This window comes from Curcuma longa, chromosome 1, assembly GCF_044706935.1.
Source record: "Curcuma longa cultivar G26 ecotype Majalengka, Jawa Barat chromosome 1, ITB_CL_G26_1.1, whole genome shotgun sequence".
NCBI lineage: Eukaryota > Viridiplantae > Streptophyta > Magnoliopsida > Zingiberales > Zingiberaceae > Curcuma > Curcuma longa.
Window position 1 is genome coordinate 25389476 of NC_133861.1, and position 13347 is coordinate 25402822.

Genomic DNA, 13347 nt, shown 5'->3' on the forward strand with positions numbered 1-13347 from the left:
ATAACATGGTGTGTGGTGCCACACAGAAGATCATGTTATCAGTTCCTTATAAATTATAAATAGTAGCTCACAACCAAGATGGATGGCGACAAACCATTGGAACGGTTGTAGTGTAATTTGGTATTAGTCTATCTTGACTATAAAATTACACTAGTACACTTTGTGTGTATTGAGCAGGACCGTCTGAGGTTGTTCAATTTATGCTGACTATATAATCGAACTAGACCTCTGTTATTATGGATGTGCATGCTCTTAATCCCTATATAATAACAAGCACATATATTTAGTATTTATTTCTTTAATTCATCAAAGGGTGAGATTTATTCGTTAAATCAAAAGACCCGATGAGTTGGGAGATAATGCTATGTATATGGTGTGTTGTTGATTATAGAAGGAAACTGTGTCCTAATATTTAGGCTGATGATGTCCCCTTGAGGAGCTCATAAGGATTATCATGTAAACCCTACAGGTGGACTTAGTCCGTATGATAATAAAGTTGAGTGGTACTACTCTTGCATTCAGAAGTTAATTAATTTAGTTGTTAGTAATTCAATTAATTAACGGACATACGATATCTTAAACACAGGGAGATTAATGCACTCATGATAAGAAGGAGCATATATTATAATTTGGGATAGGTGTAGTAGTTCAATAATAACCCTTTAGTAGTATGGGTTATTATTGATGGACTTGAGTTGGGTATTCGGGGAGAACACAGGAAGCCCAAGCCCATCAGGAGGCCAAAACCAATTCCTTCTCTAGGTCCCTATTGTAGCCTCTAGATAAAGCCTCGTATCCACCCAATAAAATTTTGTTAGAATTCTGTTAAGAACTCTGTTAGGAATTATGTTGGAATTCGGTTAGAATTTTGTTAAGAATTCTATTATAATTTCGTTAAGAATTCAGTTAATAGAATTCAGATTAATTCTAAATAGAATTATGTTAATTTTGTTATCGAACAAAATTTTATTAAATTTTGTTATCCAACAAAATTTTATTAAGTTTTGTTATCCAATAAAATTTTATTAAGAAATTTTATTATCCAACAAAATTATATAAATTTTGTTATACAACAAAATTATATTAATTCAGTTTTTTTTTCTAAAAATTCTATGATGGCAAAGTTATAAAAGTGTTGGGTTTTCCGAGCCGCAAAAACCGCCTTTTTGCGTTGCGGAAACCTCGGAAGCCCCAAGCCATAGGATCCGTGCAAAGTAAAAATTCAAAACTTCATATACATGTTTCTAAGACCTAGATCTACATTAGATCTACATGAAAAAGAAGTTTACCCTTGATGCGTGCCCTTCGCAAATCCCGCTCGCTCCGTTCTTCGCCGGATCTCAAGGTAGTAAACTAACAACCTCTCTATGGTATCCACACAAGCAAATAGGTGGAGAAATCCTCCTCTAGAGTGTGCTAGCACTCTTGCTCAGAGAATTTTCGTGCAAGGTGAGGAAGAGAGGAAGAAGGAGATGCAAGAGGAAGAAGAAGGAGTTAAGAGCACTTAACACCCTTGAAAAATGAAACTTCTCCACTAAGAATAAAGTGGCCGGCCACTTTAGAAGGTTTATATACCTTCATGGGATGCCAAAGGTCATCCCATGAGGTGGCATACATTGACTAGTCAATGATGAAGTGGAGCACCATAATTGGCCACTTAAGCCTAGTCATCCAATGAGGTGGCAACAAAGACAAGTCAACAAGACTCTTCACCTCCCTCTTCCACATCATCAATTCAAGTCAACATTCTTGATGATGTGGATCATCATTGACCAACTCTTGACCGGCCCCATGCCATGTCACCATGACATGGCATTTGGTCAAGTCAAACTTGACTTTAGTCAAGTCAAACTTTGACTTTCTTCTTCCTCTTGATTAAGTCAAACTTAACCACTATATCTTCCATGGTTGATCAAATCCAACCATTGATTCAAGTCAATTTCAATTTAATGAATCTCTATTCATTAATTTAAATTGATTTAATGAATCAAATCTCAATTAGACTCATTCAACACTTGAATCAAACTTGAGTCTAACTCAACTAGTCTAACTTGGATTACTCTTAACCCAATTTGGTTCATCTCATGAAACCAATCCTCTTGGTCCATCATATGGATCTAATCTCCATCTAATTGCCCTTAGTGTGTGACCCTATAGGTTCTTGTAACGTTGGCAATGCCCCTAAACACATTTAGGAACATAAACAATGAGAGGTATCTAGCAACACATCATTGCTACCCAAGTTACAAGAATGTTGAGATCCAACATCACCTTGTGACTACTAATTGTGACTCTCACAATATATGATAATGTCCTTCTATCCTTGACATCTAGAATGATCAAGCGAGGCATAGACCGTGTCATCCTCAAATCATTCTATATCTTGAACTCCAAGTAGACTCACTCTAATCAAACGAGCTCAACATCTCATGTTGACTCATTTGGGCATGGCCATGCACTTAGTGGTCTCACTCTATCAAGAATGAAGATGTCACTCCCGTCATATAGGAGGGATAGATCCCATCTACATCACTCACATCCCTCCGCATAATTCGTTACATACCCAGTAATCGCCTTTATAGTCCACCCATTTACGGGTGACGTTTGACGAAGCCAAAGTATACAACTCCTTATGTAGGGAACCATGGTGACTTCAGGTCCAAGGACTAATAGTCATACTAATAGTCACATGAGAAAGTATATGACACTCATATAACGATCCATGATACTTTCTCATGGCGGGTCATTCAATATACATTCTCCAATGCATACCCATGTGTCAACTTGATATCTCATATCCATGACTTGTGAGATCAAGTCATCATGTTGACCTACATGCTAGTCTCTATGCATTAACATTGTCCTTGAATGTTAATACTTGACTAGGAATGGTTTAGTGTAGTGTTCTCTATATCATCTCACTATCGATTCAACCAATCGATTGATATAGATGTGAACCTACTACTCAAGGACGCTATTATACTTAGTTTATTTGGCACTAATACAAGTAAGTATAATAACAAAATGCCTTTATATATAATATGTAGAAATATGATACATCGAGTCCATACAATAATCATCTCATGATTGGCTCTAGGGCTCTCACTAATTGTTTTCTTTCCCTACGCCAAACCGGTAACCGACGTCGCCAGTAGTGTTCTCTCCCGGCGGTCGATCTTTTGGAAGCAGTCGTTGCCCGCCGGTGATGAAGCGGAAGAAGTGGAGGGCGGAGGAAGAGGCGACGCTTATTCGGGAGTACGCGGCCTTTCTATCGCCGTCGGCTCCCTCGTCCCGGGGCGCCCTCCTCGTCGCTCGGCTCCGCACGCGGGAGAAGAAGTTCCAGCCGATCGCCGACCGGGTGAACGCCGCCCACAACCTCCGAGACCCCAACGCCTTCCCCTTCCTCTGGTCCTGGCGCGACATCTCCGTCAAGATCCACAACATGCGCCACCAGTTCCTCCACGTCAAGCGCAAGATCCACTCCCTCCCTGCCAACCTCCACTACGAGCACGCCCTCCACCTATGGCCCAACTTTATCCTCTACAAGCAGGTCTTTGGCGACCATCATGAGTAAATCTCATGCCTGTATTTGCTTCTTCTTCTCTCCCTCCTCGTCGCCTCCTGCGGAACGCAAATCCTCCGTTTACTCTTCCTGCGGTTCTTGCGGCGAGGGATTTCCTTTCTTTTCCCCAGGGATTTATTTTCCCCAAGGAAGAGGAAAAGAATCCTTTCCTTTCTCCATCCATACTACCAAGTAAACATAGCCTAAGTAAAGCGCGTCGGGCGAAACTTTCATTACCTTTTACCGATTAAATTTTTAATACTTTTTATAATAAAATTTTTAATCCTTTTTAAATTAAGATTTTTATTATTCAGATGTAAAAAACAATTCTTATTTGAATTTTTATTATATTTTTAACAGCGTATCATCCATGTGCGCTGTTAATACTAATTTTTTAAATCCCTTTTTAACAGCGTATAATTTTTATACGCTATAAAAAATACTATTCGCAGCGCACGATTATACGCGCGCTGTTAAATATAAAATATAATATATTATCCGCAGCGCACTTGATTATGTGCGCTGTAAAAACTATTATTAACAGCACACTATAATTGTGTGCGGCGGCGGTAGACGGTGGAGAAGGAAGAAGCAGGGCTCGGGTTTGTGAGGAAGGGGCGTGATTTGGAATGCAGATGAAACCGAGGTTAAAAAGTTATTCGGCGCAATTAAACGGGGTTTACCACTAAAAACCTAAGATTTGGAAGCGTGTGGTGGAAGAAATATTTGGAGGGAGAGAGGGAAAGAAAAAACGAAAATATACAACGGTTTTAAATTGTTGTTATAGCTTTCAAAACCGTTGTTGAAAGCGTAAATAGACATCGGTTTTAAATTGTTGTTATATCTTCCAAAACCGTTGTTGAAAGCGCAAATAGACCACGGTTTTCAAACTGTTGTCGTAGTATTCAAAAACCGTTGTTGTAGGCGGACATAGACAACAGTTTTAAAACCGTTGTTGTATCCTCTAAAAACCGATGTCGTAGTCTCCCATCAACCTCTCAAAGACATCGGTTTTTATTAAAACCGTTGTAAAAAAGTAAAAGACATCGGTTTTATGGCAAAACTGATGTCTTTTGAGTGTTGTTAAAGACCGATTTTCTTGTAGTGACTATTTGAGTGCACATTCCATATGTGTTTGATAGGATCTTAAACTCAAATACTGAATGTGCGCAATACGATTCATAGTGTATAAGAGAATTTGTGATTGGATCACAACTAGTGAGCATCTCTACACATGTAATTATGAATGTATTGGAATTATCCCTAGTCGAGGAATTGATAAGCACGGGCATCATCGATTCTATCGAGACTAGCACATTTTGAACTCCTTGGTTAGCCAAACAGCTCATCTCACTACTGTCGACATTAGATGTTGAGAGTTAAACGTGGATGCTGGTTAAAGGTAATCAGTTCATTGGAGTGACCTGCTTTGAGACTTCATATGGTTCGATATATATGTCAATGAAGATCTCAGTACAGCTTAAGTGCGAGTTTCCTTTGACTTGTGGTATTTAAGTCACCTTGGTCACGGAGGCTTATACTTTGACATCTTAAGCAAGCATCTTCGAGGAGGTGTGGATCCGAGATGATTGGGTATGAGTCAAAGTGCCCGAAGGTGTTTGAATAGCCCACAGAGGATTCATCGCTCCTTCGAAAAGGAGACATATACCTTGCGGTCGCTTGTCAGGATTGTTACTAAAAGTCTTTGGCCAAAGCATTACATGTTAAGAGTACGATACTTTTGGATATATGTACAAGTAACTTGAATCCACAGGACAAGAAAGTAGCTTGGGCTAGATGTGAAATAGTCAGCGTAGTGGGGGCTGACACATAGATCATGTCCTGAATCAAGCGGGTATAAGACGGTAAAAGGAACGAGGCACGATTCAGTGTAGCTGCTGAAGGATTTAGAAGATGTTCTAAAATTAATCATTGATTTTTTGATCAATTAAGGATCATGATGTACTACTAGGTGCCACTCATGATCGTTTCGTAATTAATGGTTAATTACGGATGGCCAATATAATCGAAAACCTATTGGGTCACACGCACAACAAGTTCTCCGAAGGACTTAAAACGAGTTTAGAATTGGATTCTCAGAATGAGAGAAATAAAGTCTGGTTGAACTAGACAATGGACAAAATGATGGAATTCATTTTATGAAGATGAAATGAACAAAACTGATTTGGGTCAAATTGGAGGTCATTTGATCATTGAACCAACTGGTCTTCTCCTTAGCGCGGCTGAAAAGAGGACGGCGCACCTCTTCCGCCGGCGCCGGGGTACTTGCTTTTCCCCGAGTGTCTGCTCCGACTACTTCTTCAAGGGCAACCGACTTCCTTCCCCTTGAGCAGAGCGGCATCAAACAGGGCTCTTCTGCCTCGAAACCGTTGAAGCCCGCAAGCCACGACGTCGAACACTCCTTCTTGCTGAAATTCGCTCGCAGGGGTGGCCTTCCGGCGCTCACGGTGGCTTCCGGCGCTCGTGGTGGCTTACGGTGCTCGTGGTGGTCTTCCGGTGCTCGCGGCATCGAGCTTGGGTGTGGCTTCGCGCTCACACGGTATCGGCGGTCGCGACATTGAGGTTGCAGAGTGGGTTTCCGGCCGTCACAGCGCCCACCGAACCCTAGCCTTCCCTTTCTCCCCTCTGTTCTGTTGGCGTGCTTGCTCCATGTTGCCGGCCAGAGAAACCAGATCACCGATGTGCTCTGTTTCGGCTTTTGCTTTCTGCTGGCCGGAGCTTGTTGTTCGCTAGAGAGTCTATTGCCGGAGCTGTGTTTACCCAGCAGTGTGGAAGAGAAGGAGTGGATAATAATTTGTGATCCTTATATTGGTTGCATGGGAGAACACAGGGATTGTATTAGGTTGACACGTCATAACTCTTGTGCCGATTGTTGGGAATTGTTTCTGATAATTATATGAGTTATTTATACGCGTTATCAATCAATCTGAATGGCTGACGATCATCTACAATTTCTCGGAAGTTTAAGAAGTTTTCGGAGAATTGATTCATCATCACTGGAAAGAGTTTCTGGTTGGTTGTCCGTTATCGGCGGTCAAAAGTTGACCACCAAAAACTACACCGAAAATACAATTCTCAGTGATAGTTATAAAGTCCCGGAACGATCGCGACAAAAGTTGTTGCGTGGTTTCCGGATCAAGGCTTCTCTCGAATCGATTGTCATCGATCATCAGCTGAGTACCGAAGAGATGAAGGACCGTGGCTTCTAAAGCCGTCCAGACGAGAGCTTGGCGTGGATCACCAGGTAAAGGCGGGACTTCAACAAGGACCGCTCGATCCATATCAACACCGCTCAACGGCGTCATCCGCGAGGTACGCGCAGAATTATTTACTTTTCTACAAATTTTAATTTCCTGTCATGCCTTATATGCTGTTATTTTCTACTATGCATGTGTGTTGTGTAATAATTAGATTATCATTTTATTTCTGCTGCGCACCGTTCTAAACGTGTAAACACGCGCATTGTACTTGGACGATCCCAACACATAAGGCCTACCTGGCCACTCAATAAAACAATACATGAAGTAACAAAATGCTAAACTATATAAGTAAAGGTCCACACGACCACACACTAATTCAATACATGAGATATACCACCACAATGAAAAATCGACCACAATTATACGAAAAATCTCAGGATATGAAAATGCTTTATAACTAAACTACAAGTCTACGAAATCATAAAACAACACAGCGGAATCAAAATGATAACATCCACGATGAAATCCATATAAACGGATACAATCCAAAATCACAAATATGAACATAACTACACAACCGAAAGACTCCTCTAGCTGTGAGATAACATAACCAACAGATCTCCTCTAGCATCAGTAGTAATCTTCTATTCTACTACCTGGGGGAGACAAAAAATCCCAGGGTTTAAGGTGGTGAGTACAAAAGATCAGTGGATAATCAGAATGGATATGCATGGTCAATAATATAATAGTTATACAAATGAATAAGAGAAATAATTAGCTGATCAGCACTAATAGTAAATAAACTATTATAATCCATATGAATGACATAAAATGATAATGGCACACAAATGTATCAACCAAGTATATATCCAAATGCAGGCTTTATTGCCTATATAATGCACATAATGCAAGCACATGCATGATACTGTTACACTCGTCCAATCACGGTAGGCACGCCGAAGTGTCTCGACATCACACTGCCATCAATGAAATGGCCTACAACAAAGTAGTCTAGTGGCAAAATAGTAAGTAGCCATGTATAGCTTCCATACATCCTATGTCCAATGTTTATCCTCTATACTTGTCCTTGAGTATCACTTCCATACTCTCCGAGTATGGAAGTGATACTCAAGGACGAGTATAGAGGATAAACATTGGTCATAGGATGTATGTAGCTATACATGGCTACTTACTATTTTGCCACTAGACTACTTTGTTGTAGGACTGGATTGATGGCAGTGTGATGTCAGACACCTCTAACATCATATATACGTGATTGGGACGAGTGTGACAGTTGCATCATGCATATGCTTGCATTATGTGCATTATATAGGCAATGGACCGTATATAGATGCTGCATTTGGATATATACATGGTTGATGCATTTGTGTGTCATTATCATTTATGTCATTCATATGGATTATAATAGTTTATTCACTATTAGTGCTAATCACTAATTATTTTCTCTTATTCATTTGTATAACTTGTATATTATTGACCATGCTATCCATCCTGATTATCCACTGAGTATTTTGTACTCACCACCTAGACCCTGGGATTTTTTGTCTCCCCAAGTAGTAGATAGAAGATTACTACTGATGCTAGAGGAGATCTGTTGGTTATGTTATCTCACAGCTAGAGGAGTCTTTCGGTTGTGTAGTTATGTTCATATTTGTGATTTTGGATTGTATCCGTTTATATGGATTTCATCATGGATGTTATCATTTTGATTCCGCTGTGTTGTTTATGATTTCGTAGACTTGTAGTTTAGTTATAAAGCATTTTAGTATGCCTTGAGATTTTTCGTATAATTGTGGTCGATTTTTCATTGTGGTGGTATATCTCATGTATTGAATTAGTGTGTGGTCGTGTGGACCTTTACTTATATAGTTTAGCATTTTGTTACTTCATGTATTGTTTTATTGAGTGGCCAGGTAGGCCTTATGTGTTGGGATCGTCCCAGTACAATGCGCGTGTTTACACGTTTCAGAAAGGTGCGCAGCAGAAATAAAATGATAATTAAATCTAATTATTACACAACACACACATGCATAGTAGAAAATAACAGCATATAAGGCATGACAGGAAATTAAAATTTGTAGAAAAGTAAATAATTCTGCGCGTACCTCGCGGATGACGACGTTGAGCGGTGTTGGTATTAATCGAGCGGTCCTTGTTGAAGTCCCGCCTCTACTGGTGATCCACGCCAAGCTCTCGTCTGGACGGCTTTAGAAGCCATGAGTCGTGTCATTGTCTTCGGTACTAGCTGATGATCGATGACAATCGATTCGAGAGAAGCCTTAATCCGGAAACCACGCAACAACTTTTGTCGCGATCGTTCCGGGGCTTTCTAACTATCACTGAGAATTGTATTTTCGGTGTAGTTTTTGGTGGTCAACTTTTGACCGCCGATAACAGACAACCAACCAGAAACTCTTTCCAGTGATGATGAATCAATTCTCCGAAAACTTCTTAAACTTCCGAGAGAATTGTAGATGATCGTCAGCCATTGGGATTGATTGATAGCGTATAAATAACTCATATAATTATCAGAAACAATTCCCAATAATCGCACAAGAGTTATGACGTCTAAACCTAATACAATCCCTGTGTTCTCCCATGCAACCAATATAAGGATCACAAACATTATCCACTCCTTCTCTTCCACACTGCTGGGTAAACACAGCTCCGGCAATAGACTTTCTCTAGCGAACAACAAGCTCCGGCCAGCAGAAAGCAAAAGCCAAAACAGAGCACATCGGTGCTCTGGTTTCCTCTGGCCGGCAACATGGAGCAAGCACGCCAACAGAACAGAGGGAGAGAAGAGGGAAGGCTAGGGTTCGGTGGGCGCTGTGACGGCCGGAAACCCACTCTGCAACCTCAATGTCGCGACCGCCGATACCCCACTGTGAGCGCCAGAAGCCACACCCAAGCTCGATGCCGCGAGCACCGGAAGACCACCACGAGCACCGTAAGCCACCACGAGCGCCGGAAGCCACCGTGAGCGCCGGAAGGCCACCCCTGCGAGCGAATTTCAGCAAGAAAGAAAGAGTGTTCGACGTCGTGGCTTGCGGGCTTCAACGGTTTCGAGGCAGAAGAGCCCTGTTTGATGCCGCTCTGCTCAAGGGAAGGAAAATCGGTTGCCCTTGAAGAAGTAGCCGGCCGACACTCGGGGAGAAGCAAGATACCGGCGCCGGCGGAAGAGGTGCGCCATCCTCTGTTTCAGCCGCGCTAAGGAGAAGACCAGGCAAAAATCGCGATTCAAGGTTTATGGAAAAGCTACAGTGGCGGCTAAACAGTTTCCACACGAAAACCACAAATAAACCCAACCAAAGCAGCTTAGGGTTTTCTTGTTTAAACCGAACCAGCACTGTAGCGAACCGGACCAAGTTCAATCTTGGTTCAAAATCAAATTGATTGGTTCACTAACCAAATGAACTCCGATTTAATCCAAATTAATTTTGTTCAATTCGTCTTCATAAGACGAAGCCTCTCATTGCTTCTGTTTTGCCAAAACCTCTTTCATTATGAATCAAACCAAATTGGTTCAATTTGGTTCAAAACTGAATCATTTGGTTCACTAACCAAACGACCTCTGATTTGAACGAAATCAATTTCGTTCATTTCATCTTTATAAGACGGATTTCATCATATTGTCCATTATCTAGTCCAACCAAATTTTATCTCTCTCATTTTGATAATCCAATTCTGAAACTCATTTTAAGTCCTTCGGAGAACTTATTGTGCGTGTGACCCAATAGGTTTTTGGTTATGTTGGCCATCCGTAATTAACCATTAATTATGGAACGATCATAAGTGGCACCTAGTAGTACATCATGATCCTCAATTGATTAAAAAATTAATGATTAATTCTAGAACATTTTCTAAACCCTTCAGCAGCTACATTGAATCATGTCTCGTTTCTTTCACCGTCTTATACCCGCTTGGTTCAGGACATGATCTATGTGTCGGTCTCCACTAGGCTGACTACGTCACACCTAGCCCAAGCTACTTTCTTATCCTGTGGATTCAAGTTACTTGTACATGTGTCCAAGAGTACCGTACTCTTAACATGTAATGCTTTGGCCAAAGACTTTTAATAAAAATCCTGACAAGCGGCTATAAGGTATACGTCTCCTTTTTCAAGGAGCGGTGAATCCTCTATGAGCTATTCAAACACCTTCGGGCACTTCGACTTATACCCAATTATCTCGGGTCCACACCTCCTCGGAGATGCTTGCTTAAGATGTCAAAGTATAAGCCTCCATGACCAAGGTGACTTGAATACCACAAGTCAAAGGAAACTCGTACTTAAACTGAACTGAGATTTTCATTGACATATATATCGAACCATATGAAGTTTCAAAGCAGGTCATTCCAATGAACTGGTTACCTTTAACCAGCATCCACGTTTAACTCTCAACATCCAATGTCGATAGCAGTGAGATCAGCTGCTTGGCTAACCAAGGAGTTCAAAATGTGCTAGTCTCGACAGAATCGATAACGTCCGTGCTCATCTATTCCTCGACTAGGGATTATTCCAATACATTCATAATTACACGTGTAGAGATGCTCACTAGTTGTGATCCAATCAGAAATTCTCTTATACTATGAATCGTATTGCGGACATTCAGTATTTGAGTTTAAGATCCTATCAAACACATATGGAATGTGCACTCAAATAGTCACTACAAGAAAATCGTTCTTTAACAACACTCAAAAGACATCGGTTTTGCTATAAAACCGATGTCTTTACTTTTTACAACGGTTTTAATAAAAACCGATGTCTTTGAGAGGTTGATGGGAGACTACGACATCGGTTTTTAAAGGATACAACAACGGTTTTAAAACTGTTGTCTATGTCCGCCTACAACAACGGTTTTTGAATACTACGACAACAGTTTGAAAACCGTGGTCTATTTGCGCTTTCAACAACGGTTTTGGAAGATATAACAACAATTTAAAACCGATGTCTATTTACGCTTTCAACAACGGTTTTGAAAGCTATAACAACAATTTAAAACCGTTGTATATTTTCGTTTTTTCTTTCCCTCTCTCCCTCCAAATATTTCCTCCACCACACGCTTCCAAATCTTAGGTTTTTAGTGGTAAACCCCGTTTAATTGCGCCGAATAACTTTTTAACCTCGGTTTCATCTGCATTCCGAATCACGCCCCTTCCTCACAAACCCGAGCCCTGCTTCTTCCTTCTCCACCGTCTACCGCCGCCGCACACAATTATAGTGTGCTGTTAATAATAGTTTTTACAGCGCACATAATCAAGTGCGCTGCGGATAATATATTATATTTTATATTTAACAGCGCGCGTATAATCGTGCGCTGCGAATAGTATTTTTTATAGCGTATAAAAATTATACGCTGTTAAAAAGGGATTTAAAAAATTAGTATTAACAGCGCACATGAATGATACGCTGTTAAAAATATAATAAAAATTCAAATAAGAATTGTTTTTTACATCTGAATAATAAAAATCTTAATTTAAAAAGGATTAAAAATTTTATTATAAAAAGTATAAAAATTTAATCGGTAAAAGGTAATGAAAGTTTCGCCCGACGCGCTTTACTTAGGCTATGTTTACTTGGTAGTATGGATGGAGAAAGGAAAGGATTCTTTTCCTCTTCCTTGGGGAAAATAAATCCCTGGGGAAAAGAAAGGAAATCCCTCGCCGCAAGAACCGCAGGAAGAGTAAACGGAGGATTTGCGTTCCGCAGGAGGCGACGAGGAGGGAGAGAAGAAGAAGCAAATACAGGCATGAGATTTACTCATGATGGTCGCCAAAGACCTGCTTGTAGAGGATAAAGTTGGGCCATAGGTGGAGGGCGTGCTCGTAGTGGAGGTTGGCAGGGAGGGAGTGGATCTGCGCTTGACATGGAGGAACTGGTGGCGCATGTTGGATCTTGACGGAGATGTCGCGCCAGGACCAAGGAAGGGGAAGGCGTTGGGGTCTCGGAGGTTGTGGGCGGCGTTCACCCGGTCGGCGATCGGCTGGAACTTCTTCTCCCGCGTGCGCCGAGCGACGAGGAGGGCGCCCCGGGACGAGGGAGTCGACGGCGATAGAAAGGTCGCGTACTCCCGAATAAGCGTCGCCTCTTCCTCCGCCCTCCACTTCTTCCGCTTCATCACCGGCGGGCAACGACTGCTTCCAAAAGATCGACCGCTGGGAGAGAACACTACTGGCGACGTCGGTTACCGATTTGGCGTAGGGAAAGAAAACAAAAAAAATACCGGCAGGTGTACGCACCAATGACGCTGGACGGCGGAAGAGGAGGAGCGGCAAGTGCCCTCGATGGTGATGCAGAAGACGAGAACGAAGAAAAGGAGGACGATGGCGAGACGAGAAAGAAGAAATGGAGGTTTTTTTTTATTTTTCGTCCGTTCCGCGTTTCCGCCCGATTTCGGGGTGACCGATTTTGGAGAAAAATTGATCCGCGGACGGATGAAATTCCCTTTCCTTCCTAAAAACTCGAGAGGTAAACGAGGGATGCATGCATGCAAAGGAAATCTTTCCGCGGTTTCTCTTTCCGCACCTCCAAGTAAACTGGGC